This window comes from Oryx dammah, unplaced genomic scaffold, assembly GCF_014754425.2.
Source record: "Oryx dammah isolate SB20612 unplaced genomic scaffold, SCBI_Odam_1.1 HiC_scaffold_3, whole genome shotgun sequence".
Lineage (NCBI taxonomy): Eukaryota > Metazoa > Chordata > Mammalia > Artiodactyla > Bovidae > Oryx > Oryx dammah.
In genome coordinates, this window is record NW_024070187.1 from 63258396 (window position 1) to 63270283 (window position 11888).

Here is an 11888-nt window from a genome sequence, read left to right on the forward strand (position 1 = left end):
TCTGTTCTTTTTCATACTTTAATAAAACTCTGCTACACAAAAGCTCTTGAGAGATCAAGCCTGGTCCATGGTCCCAAAGCCAAATCTTTTTCTGAGATCATGAATCCAACATTGTTTACTGTAAGATATTACCATGCTCTTAGTTTTTTGACTGTGGAGTTTCAACATTCAGATCAATGTTGAACTCAGATCAGTCTTTCCCTAAAATGGCTCAATGTCTACTGGGAGGAGGAGAAAAAATTATTCATAGGTTATTACAGCTTTTAAGCAGTCCATTTATACTAGAGTAGATGCTTTTGAAATTAGCACTTGCAAGGACCTATGGAGTTTCCTTGTGGCTCAGAGAGTAAAGAATCTGTCCACAATGTGGGAGACCTGGGTTCTCTCTGTGGTTCAGGAAAATCTGTGGAGAAGGGAAAATCTCCTGAGTGACCAACACTTTCACTTTCACAAGCACTTACATATGTGCATGCTAAGTCATTTCAGTTGTGTCTGACTCTTTGCGACCCCATGGACTGTGGACTTCCAAGCTCCTCTGTCCATGACATTTCCCAGGCAAGAATACTGGAGTAGGTTGCTACTCCTTTCTCCAGGGGATCTTCCCAACCCAGAAATTGAACCTCAGTCTCCTGCATTGTAGGTGAATTCTTTGCCATCTGAACCGCCAGGGAAGCCCTTATATGGACCCTGTTAAAACATCACTATTCATAAGGAAGAGTTTACTAAGTTTGCTTATCCTGGGTATTGTATACATTTTAACCAAGTAAGATTTTTCAATTTAATAAATTTATCTATTATGATGGGAGAAAATGGAGGAGAGTTATATATTTTAAGTTGAAACTTTACATACCCTACAAGCAAAAATAGTTGAAAATGACTGAACCAACAGTATAAAGTGTTTTTCTATACAGTTAAATATAAATAAATAGATTCATACTTAATTGATTTAGCAACTATTTTAGTGTTTTCACATGAAACACTCAATTTTCATATTTAAGTAACTTGTATAAACAGTATAGTTGAAAAAGCTATGTATTATTTGAGTCTTAATTTCCTTTTTCTCAGGTTCTAGGAATCCTCTTCATTATCAAATATATTTATTTGTAATATGATGGACTGATGTGGGATGCTGCTTTCTAGTTTCAGAGCTTATATTTTTAAGTCTCTGCTTATGTACTTGCCTAGAAATTCTTAAAATCAGAGATAATTTTCTAATCATGAATTCTCTCATGAGAAATTCCATTATATATAACTTGATTTATGTATGCATTTTGAGAAATGTAATATTTTGTGTTGGAATATATGAAAGTATGTAAATTAGAAAAGTTAAATATGAAACTAAGAAGTAGTGGCAATAACAATAGGAATTAAACAAATTAGACAGATATGCCATGGTTGCTGAAAAGAGGCAGAGGTAACTGAAAGGAAACCTGAGACTTAGGATTGAATTGTCTCGTCTTGCTAAAGGGAAACCAATAAGTGCTTCAAATGAACTACTTATTCTGTGCTGGGATCAAAAATTTCTATTGGTGTAGTTATATTCTCTGAACTTGTGGACATTAAGAATTACCTAATCATACCTAGATAGCATATTCAAAAGCAGAGACATCACTTTGCCGACTAAGGTCCGTCTAGTCAAGGCTATGGTTTTTCCTGTGGTCATGTGTGGATGTGAGAGTTGGACTGTGAAGAAAGCTGAGCACCAAAGAATTGATGCTTTTGAAGTGTGGTGTTGGAGAAGACTCTTGAGAGTCCCTTGGACTGCAAGGAGATCCAACCAGTCCATTTTGAAGGAGATCAGCCCTGGGGTTTCTTTGGAAGGAATGATGCTAAAACTGAAACTCCAGTGCTTTGGCCACCTCATGCAAAGAGTTGACTCATTGGAAAAGACTCTGATGCTGGGAGGTATTGGGGGCAGGAGGAGAAGGGGACGACAGAGGATAAGATGGCTGGATGGCATCACTGACTCGATGGACACGAGTCTGAGTGAACTCCGGGAGCTGGTGATGGACAGGGAGGCCTGGCGTGCTGTGATTCATGGGGTTGCAAAGAGTCAGACATGACTGAGCGACTGAACTGAACTGAACTGAATCATATCTGCTGAGTAGTTTAAACAAAGGATGCTCAGCATTTTCTTATATTTCTTGCATTTGAGATTTTTATGGTCCAGAAGTTGGATCAAGGAGGGTAGTTTTCACCAATCCCAAGCAATGAGATTTGCAATTCTTAACAACAACAAAAAAATTCATTGTGACTACCACATAACAGGCAAGCTTATCACAATATATCTGAAGTGAAATGAAGTAAAGTTTGCTCAGTCATGTCTGACTCTTTGTGACCCCATGGACTAGACAGTCCATGGGATTCTCCAGGCCAGAATACTGGAGTGGGTAGCCTTTCCCTTCTCCAGGGGATCTTCCCAACCCAGGGATTGAACCCAGGTCTCCCTCATTGCAGGAGGATTCTTTACTAGCTGAGCCACAAGGAGAGCCCACAATATATCTGAGATGTTCCCAAATACCCAATTTTAGATTCATTCATTAGATTTAATTACATTTATAAATTTAGTATTTGAAAGAATGCTAATTATGAAAAGAAGGCTGAACATTGTTATTAAGATTAAATTGTCTTTTTCTGGCAAAGGTTTTGCCAGAAGAATATCAGAAACATAGCAAACTTTAAGACCTACGTACTTATTGGTTTAAGATGACATGCATGGCACACAACATACTTTCAGGTTCAGGTTAGAGATTAGACATTTGGTTGCTTATTGCCAATATTGTTTTTGATTGCATCTATAAGTGGGCCTTAGAAAGCTTCACTACGAACAAAGCTTGTAGAGGTGATGGAATTCCAGTTGAGCTATTTCAAATCCTGAAAGATGACTCTGTGAAAGTGCTGTACTCAATATGCCAGCAAATTTGGAAAACTCAGCAGTGGCCACAGGACTGGAAAAGGTCAGTTTTCATTCCAATTCCAAAGAAAAGCAATGCCAAAGAATGCTCAAACTACCGCACAACTGCATTCATCTCACATGCTAGTAAAGTAATGCTCAAAATTCTCCAAGCCAGGCTTCAATGCTATGTGAACCGTGAACTCCCTGATGTTCAAGCTGGTTTTAGAAAAGGCAGAGGAACCAGAGATAAAATTGCCAACATCCGCTGGGTCATCGAAAAGGCAAGAGAGTTCCAGAAAAACATGTATTTCTGTTTTATTGACTATGCCAAAGCCTTTGACTGTGTGGATCACAATAAACTGTGGAAAATTCTGAAAGAGATGGGAATACCAGACCACCTGACCTGCCTCTTGAGAAATCTGTATGCAGGTCAGGAAGCAACAGTTAGACCTGGACATGGAAAAACAGACTGGTTCCAAATAGGAAAAAGAGTGAGTCAAGGCTGTATGTTGTCACCCTGCTTATTTAACTTCTATGCAGAATACATCATGAGAAACTCTGGACTGAAAGAAACACAAGCTGGAATCAAGATTGCCAGGAGAAATATCAATAACCTGAGATATGCAGATGACACCACCCTTATGGCAGAAAGTGAAGAGGGACTAAAAAGCCTCTTGATGAAAGTGAAAGAGGAGAGTGAAAATTTGGCTTAAAGCTCAACATTCAGAAAACGAAGATCATGGCATCCCGTCCCATCACTTCATGGGAAATAAATGGGGAAACAGTGTAAACAGTGTCAGATTTTATTTTGGGGGGCTCCCAAATCACTGCAGATGGTGGTTGCAGCCATGAAATTAAAAGACCCTTACTCTTTGGAAGAAAAGTTATGACTAACCTAGATAGCATATTCAAAAGCAGAGACATTACTTTGCTGACTAAGGTCTGTCTAGTCAAGGCTATGGTTTTTCCTGTGGTCATGTATGGATGTGAGAGTTGGACTGTGAAGAAGGCTGAGCACCGAAGAACTGATGCTTTTGAACTGTGGTGTTGGAGAAGACTCTTGAGAGTCCCTTGGACTGCAAGGAGATCCAACCAGTCCATTCTGAAGGAGATCAACCCTGGGATTTCTTTGGAAGGAATGATGCTAAAGCTGAAACTCCAGTACTTTGGCCACCTCATTCGAAGTGTTGACTCATTGGAAAAGACTCTGATGCTGGGAGGGATTGGGGGCAGGAGAAGAAGGGGATGACCGAGGATGAGATGGCTGGATTGAATCACGGACTCAATGGATATGAGTCTGAGTGAACTCCGGGAGTTGGTGATGGACAGGGAGGACTGGCGTGCGCAATTCATGGGGTCGCAAAGTGTTGGACACGACTGAGCGACTGAACTGAACTGATAGCTCCCTTATATTTACTCCACTCCTGGAATTCAGTCCTATTATCTCTGATATAAAAAACATCATATTAGATGGCAGTGTAATTAATGGTGTAGAATCAGTACATAACAAAATGGTCCCATGTTGCCACAAAAATATTTTCAAATTCAAATTCTTGGCAATTTTATACTCAAAATCGTAACTTTAAAAACATTGATTTATATGATACTGCTTATAGCAAAATCAGCATTGTTTCTTTCTTTATCTGAGTAAACATTAGGCCTGTTTATACTGTTCTAAATTCTGTGTTTTTGTTTATTTGTTTATTATTTTTCATATTACCCTGCCTATTCCTTTCTTGTTTCCCTCATTGATTCCACAAGTCATATATTTTCTCCTTATGCATTATTACACTGAATTTCTAGTGAGTCATTATACATTTTGGCAAGTTTATGTTTTTGCTCTCCCAGTTTTTACCAAGAAAGCTAAAATCAGTGAAAATTACTTGGATTTATGTACGCTCGACTGTTAAACATTGAGAAGTGACAGTGTGAAGTTCTTTAGTATAATGGGTTGAATCTATTTCAATATTATCATTCTAATTATGGTATACATGCTTGATGTATAGAGTTATGTTTCACTGTTTTCAAAGCTTTGGTGAAGATCTTAGAGCAGTTTCATTATGTCATTCATATTCATAACACAAAGACCCTCACCTTAAGTATCTAAGCTCCAACTTCAGCATCAAGGAATATTTGTTTGCCTGGTTCAATTAAAGAGTAGGGGTTGAAATGGGAATTTTGGATGGGACTAAACAACATTTTGGGGCACATATAGGTGTCCATGATACAGATAAAATACAGTATATGAACTTTATATGAAATGAGATATTGGCTGCCATACATGCCCTGATATGTATATGGTGTTCCTTTGAAAGAGGACAGGATTAGCTGTAGAGGCTGATTCTAGTCACATTCAACTATGGATACTATAGTTACTATTTTTGGGAATGAAGGCTACCTGGTCTCTGATGCTGATCCCTCCAGAGTCAGCTCTATGAATCAGGGCCCTAACAATATATTATCTGGTTTTGTTTTACTTGATAGATTTCTCCTCTTTTAAACTGGTAGAATTTTGTTTTATTATAGGTTTAAAAAACTTAGCTTATTGTCCATTCTCATTAACTTGAGCTTTATGATTAACTTTATGTTTTGAGTTCATTTAGTTTTTAGCCTAATTTGGAACTCTAGTTCACTTTATTGTTCAAATAATTTAGCCTGAATAAAGTCCCTTCAAGTTTATGTTTCTTCATAAGAGTTTCAATAAATTACTCTGAAAAATAAAATTTAAAATAGGTATTTTTGCTTTATTTATATATTTATTCATTCAGTGTCAACATTAACTGAGAGGTGACCATGTCTTCTAGCCTTCATTTTCCAATCTTTAGACCCTGCTCAGAATATTATAGTCAATCTCTTTGTATTGATGAGTGATGCAAATCTTCAAATTTCAGCACATAATTTGCTTCCTGAGGTTAGTAATATTCCAGCAATATTTCTCTATCTTTATATTAATATTATTAAAGGATTTTTAATAATCCAGAGTTCAGATTCCATTCATTGAGTTTGGAGTGTGGCTCAATAATATGAATTTTTATCAAATCTTCAAATGGTCTTCAGACTATAGTTTTGGAAACCACTTATTATAATGCATTGAGGCAAGTATAAATTATCAACGTTATGCTAAAAATTTTTCAAGCTAGGTTTCAGTACATGAACTGAGAATTTCACATGTACAAGGTGGGTTTAGAAAAGGCAGAGGAACCAGAAATCAAATTGCCAACATTCACTGGACCATGAAGAAAGCAAAGGAATTCCAGAAAAACATCTACTTCTGCTTCATTGACTTTGCTAAAGCCTTTGACTGTGTGGATCACAGCAAAGTGTGGAAAATTCTTAGAAATTTTAGAACTAGATCACCTTACCTGTCTCCAGAGAAACCTGTATGTGAGTCAAGAAGCAACAGTTAAAACCTTGCAGGGAACAACTGACTGGCTCAAAATTGGGAAAGGAGTACCATGAGGCTATATATTGTCACCCAACTTATTTAACTTACATGCAGACTACATCATGCGAAATGCCAGGCTGGATGAATAACAAGCTGTAATCAAGATTACTGAGAGAAATATCAGCAACCTCAGATATGCAGATGATGCCACTCTAACAGCAGAAAGTGAAAAGGAACTAAAGAGCTTCTTGATGAGGGTGAAAGAGGAAAGTGAAAAAGCTAGCTTGGAACTCAACATTCAAAAAACTTAGATCATGGCATCTGGTCCGAGGATTTCATGGCAAATAGAAGGGCAAATTATGGAAGAGGTGACAGATTTTATTTTCTTGGACTCCAAAATCACTGTAGACAATGACTGCAGTCATGAAATTGAAAGACACTTACTCCTTGGAAGAAAATCTATGACAAACCTAGACAGCATATTAAAAAGCAGAGACATCACTTTGCCAACAAGAGGTCCCTATAGTCAAAGCTATGGTTTTTCCAGTAGTCATGTATGGATGTGAGAGTTGACTATAATGAAAACTGAGTGTCAAAGAATTGATGCATTCAAAATGTGGTGCTGAAGAAAATTCTTGAGTCCCTTGAAATTCAAAGAGATCAAAGCAGTCAATCCTAAAGGAAATCAACCCTGAATACCCATTGGAATGACTGAGTACTTTTAACACCTGATGTGAAGAGCTGACTCATTGGAAAAGACCCTGATGCTGGAAAAGACTGAAGTAAAGAAAAAAGGGTGGCAGAGGATGAGACAGTTAGATAGCATCACTGACTCAATGGACATGAATTTGAGCAAACTCCAGGAGATGTGGTTGGTTGTTGGGCAGAGGAGCCTGACGTGCTACAGTCCATGTGGTTACAAAGAGTTGGGCCCGACTTAGCAACTGAACAACAATATCTACCATAATACAATCCTCCTGGAAGAGAAGTGCAGGTTCCCAAGCTGATTCAAAAATGGCTTCAGAGAGCTGAAAAAGTGAATCTGCCTAGGGTGTTTTGGGTTGTTAAATAGAAGGACTGGGGAAAAGATCTTAACTTTCAATTGGCATCAAAGGATCTCCTGTGTTTAATGCATTGCAGCCAGATTCTTTACCACTGAGACACCGGGACATTAATACATTGATGTTTGACTTGGCCATATGATTTCTTTTAACAATCAATGGAATATGTGAAAGGCTGATACATATCCATTCTGAATCTTGGCCTTAAGAAGTGGCATCATGTATTTCCATCCATCTCTCTGGAAGCTGGCAACTTGTGTCTGAAAAAAATCTTGCCTTGAGTATCCTCCAATCTAAAAGGTTTAATATTTGAAGCTGGTGTGGACCAAGACTGCAGGTCAGTGCCAAGCTGGATGCAAACTTAATCAGTCAAACTCCAGTAGCCTCTTAAAACTGCAATTTAAAACATAGCCTTTTCCAGAAACTCACATATTAATATTGTAAGTATAAGAATGGTATTTATTGTTTTATGCCACTGAGTTTTGAGGTCATTTATTGTCATTTATATAGGTAAATAAAACATACATGTACTGAAAACAAACCTCGTAAGTTTGCATCATGCTTATTTGCCCTTTTCTTATCTTTACCAGTTTATTTCTACCTATTCTCTGGCTATAGTACATTTTGGATTCCCTGTGTTTTCTAGGAATGTTAACATCTGGCTTAAATATTTCCTCCCAATTCTATTCTTAAAATCATCTTGTTCTTGTAATAGCAATCGATTTTCCCCTTTAACTCTAATGTTCACTTGCTGCTACTACCTGTAACAGTATAAATTATCAAGAATTTCCCAGGAAATGGGTAGAAACTAAATTTTACTGCCTTGATTTTTTATTTGAAGAGACTGACAGCATATTAGGAAACTTGGTCAATAGCAAAAGTAAACTTTGTAATACTCCTAGACTCACTTGTACATAATTTGTGTTCAGTTACGTTTGTTGAATTAATGGATGAAAGCCTCAGCCAATATTTCCACCAGATTAAACCAAGTTTTATTTATTAAAAGTATTAGAATTTTCAGTAAGTCTGAATGATATTTCAGAAGCGAAAAGAAAAACAGAGATATTAATTCTGTGTGGTAGATCATTCAGGATAAAGCTAAAAAATATCAAACTATTTTTAATATTACTAATTAATAATAATCAGAGATTATTAATACACATGATAACAGAGTCTCTGTCTTGAAGCTGTGTCTGTATTATGAAAGTAAGATATAATGAGTAAGGCAGTTATTCCCTTCAATAAGGGAAATTATTTTTCTAAGTATTTTAAATATAAGCTTTGAAATTAAGACTATTAACATAGCCAAGGGTGGGTTAAGTCTCTTCAGCAGAAAAGCATTTTATAGTAAAGTCAGACCAGCAAGGCTATGTTGTGATTACAAATAACCCTAAAACCCAAGCATCTTAATACAATGAAATTTTATTTTCTAGCTTATAAGAAATACTGCAGATGCTGATGATTCTGCAGAGCAATTGTCCTTGTTGCAGCAATCCAATTATTCAGGATAAAGAGATTCCAAATCCTGTAGCCTCTCAATATGTGAAGAACTGAACACTGACTCTTAAATTCTCCCACTCAGAAATAGCACACATCATGTCTGCCTGTATTTCCTTAGGTAAGATATTCTTAAATCCATTCCTATCCTCAAGGGGGGACAAGAAGCACAATCTTCTGTTTCTTAAAAGAAAACCACTTGTCAGTGGAGTGTAGAAAAACTTGCCATGTTCACCTGAAGTTAGCTAGCTTGTAACTAAAACAACAAGGTTTTCAACCCAGGTCTATCTCTAAACACTGTGCTCTTCATTACTGGGCTATGTTCATTCCTTAAGATAAATTAATTAGTAAACTTACAGGAATTAAGAGCACGAATAATTCCAGAAAAGGGGGAAACTAGTAAAGTAATGCTCAAAATTCTCCAAGCCAGGCTTCAGCAGTATGTGAACCATGAACTTCCAGATGTTCCAGCTGGTTTTAGAGAAGGCAGAGGAACCAGAGATCAAATTGCCAACATCTACTGGATGAGGGAAAAAGCAAGAGAGTTCCAGAAAAACATCCATTTCTTCTTTATTGACTATGCCAAAGCCTTTGACTATGTGGATCACAATAAACTGTGGAAACTTCTTAAAGAGACAGGAATACCAGACCACCTGACCTGCCTCTTGAGAAACCTATATGCAGGTCAGGAAGCAAGAGTTAGAACTGGACATGGAACAACAGACTGGTTCCAAATAGGAAAAGGAGTATATAAACGCTGTATATTGTTGCTCTGCTTATTTAACTTATATGCAGAGTACATCATGAGAAACGCTGGGCTGGAAGAAGCACAAGCTGGAATCAATATTGCTGGGAGAAATATCGATAACCTCAGATATGCAGATGACACCACCCTTATGGCAGAAAGTGAAGAGGAACTAAAAAGCCTCTTGATGAAAGTGAAAGAGGAGAGTGAAAAGTTGGCTTAAAGCTCAACATTCAGAAAACTAACATCATGGCATCTGGTCCCATCACTTCATGGGAAATAGATGGGGACACAGTGGAAACAGTGTCAGACTTTATTTTTTTCGGCTCCAAAATCACTGCAGATGGTGACTGCAGCCATGAAATTAAAAGACGCTTATGCCTTGAAAGGAAATTTATGACCAACCTAGATAGCATATTAAAAAGCAGAGACATTACTTTGCCAACAAAGGTCTGTCTCGTCAAGGCTATGGTTTTTCCTGTGGTCATGTATGGATGTGAGAGTTGAACTGTGAAGAAAGCTGAGCACCAAAGACTTGACAGCGCTTTTGAACTGTGGTGTTGGAGAAGACTCTTGAGAGTTCCTTGGACTGCAAGAAGATTCAACCAGTCCATCCTAAAGGAGACCAGTTCTGGGTGATGCTAGAGCTGAAACTCCAATACTTTGGCCACCTCATGCGAAGAATTGACTCACTGGGAAAAACTCTGATGCTGGGAGGGATTGGGGGCAGGAGGAGAAGGGGATGACAGAGGATGAGATGGCTGGATGGCATCACCGACTCGATGGACATGAGCTTGGATGAACTCTAGGATTTGGTGATGGACAGGGAGCCTGGCATGCTGTGATGCATGAGGGCATGAGGTCGCAAAGAATCAGACACGACTGAGCGACTGAACTGAACTGAACTGAAGAAAGTTTCATGAAGACTGATTGCTAAAAGATTTGTAGAATAACCTGAGATTCTGGAGGCTTAGGTGTGTTGGACTTGCTACTCTAATTTCTGTCATAGCTTTTGGGGCACCTGATGAAAAAAAGAAAACCTGGGGAAATTTCAGGGAAAAGTACATACTGAAACAACTACTGCTCTGGGTTAACTTTGATTGACAAGACTTGACTACCTAGGCAACGAGCATAGAGTTTTTAGAGTGTGACAACATACTCATTCTATGATCTTCAAAATTCGTTCTGCATCTCAGACAAGAGCCTGTGAATATTGGATTCAAATAAACAATCTATTTGGATGCTTGCCATCCTGTCAAATAGAAAAGGGAATCTCCTGAGATGTCTATCAACAGAAGAGGACTTTTCTGTTAGGATAAAAAAGTTAATTAATGATTGACTGACCTGCTGAAAGGCAAGTTGAGATATACAAGCCACTTGAGAATTCTCATTTCACTTTGCTATAAAATGGATTCATTAATATTCTAACTGCTTATTTTATTGTCACTATAGTGATGGCTGGAGTTACAGGTTTATTCGTACTGAGCAATGAGGTTTAATGATATTTTCATTTTGCAAGTCAAAAAGCTTTATATTTTCTCATGGCAAATCATGACTGAGTATATCTGTTACATAGCTAAAGGTCAAATGAAGCCATGAATCTAGAGTCTAATTAAATTTATTTTGTATTATTTGTTAAAATGAACAACCACCTACAAATCCAAAATCATCTCAGTTTTATTATTTCCCTGTAATCTGTGTTAAAATTTATTTCTCTTTTGAGAGCTGAGTTGTTCAAAATATCAAAAATTTAAAACTTGTTGGGAAGCGACCCGTAATTATAACTATTTAAATTTTATAGTCATGAGAGTAAGATTGGAGCACAAATAGTTGTCAAATCACTTGATAACAGGGCTGTAACTAATTCTGAAACTCTATTGTTCTTATGATTTCATTTGACAATGAATAAAATAACCAAGAAATGTTTACAAATAAATCTGAGATATATATTTTCTTGCACATTTTCACAGTCACAAGGATGAAAATACAACTGAGAAGCAAATTTTCTCTTACTGTGTGGCAAATGTTAACACTTTAAGAAACAAATTACTGTTACAACAGAAAATAGGGTACCTACGTGAAAAATGCAAAGAAATAGAGGAAAACAATAGAATGGGAAAGACTAGAGATCTCTTCAAGAAAATTAGAGATACCAAGGGAACATTTCATGCAAGTTCAGTTCAGTTCAGTTCAGTCGCTCAGTCATGTCCAACTCTTTGCAACCCCATGAATTACAGGACGCCAGGCCTCCCTGTCCATCACCAGCTGCCGGGGTTCACCCAAACTCACGTCCATTGAGTCGGT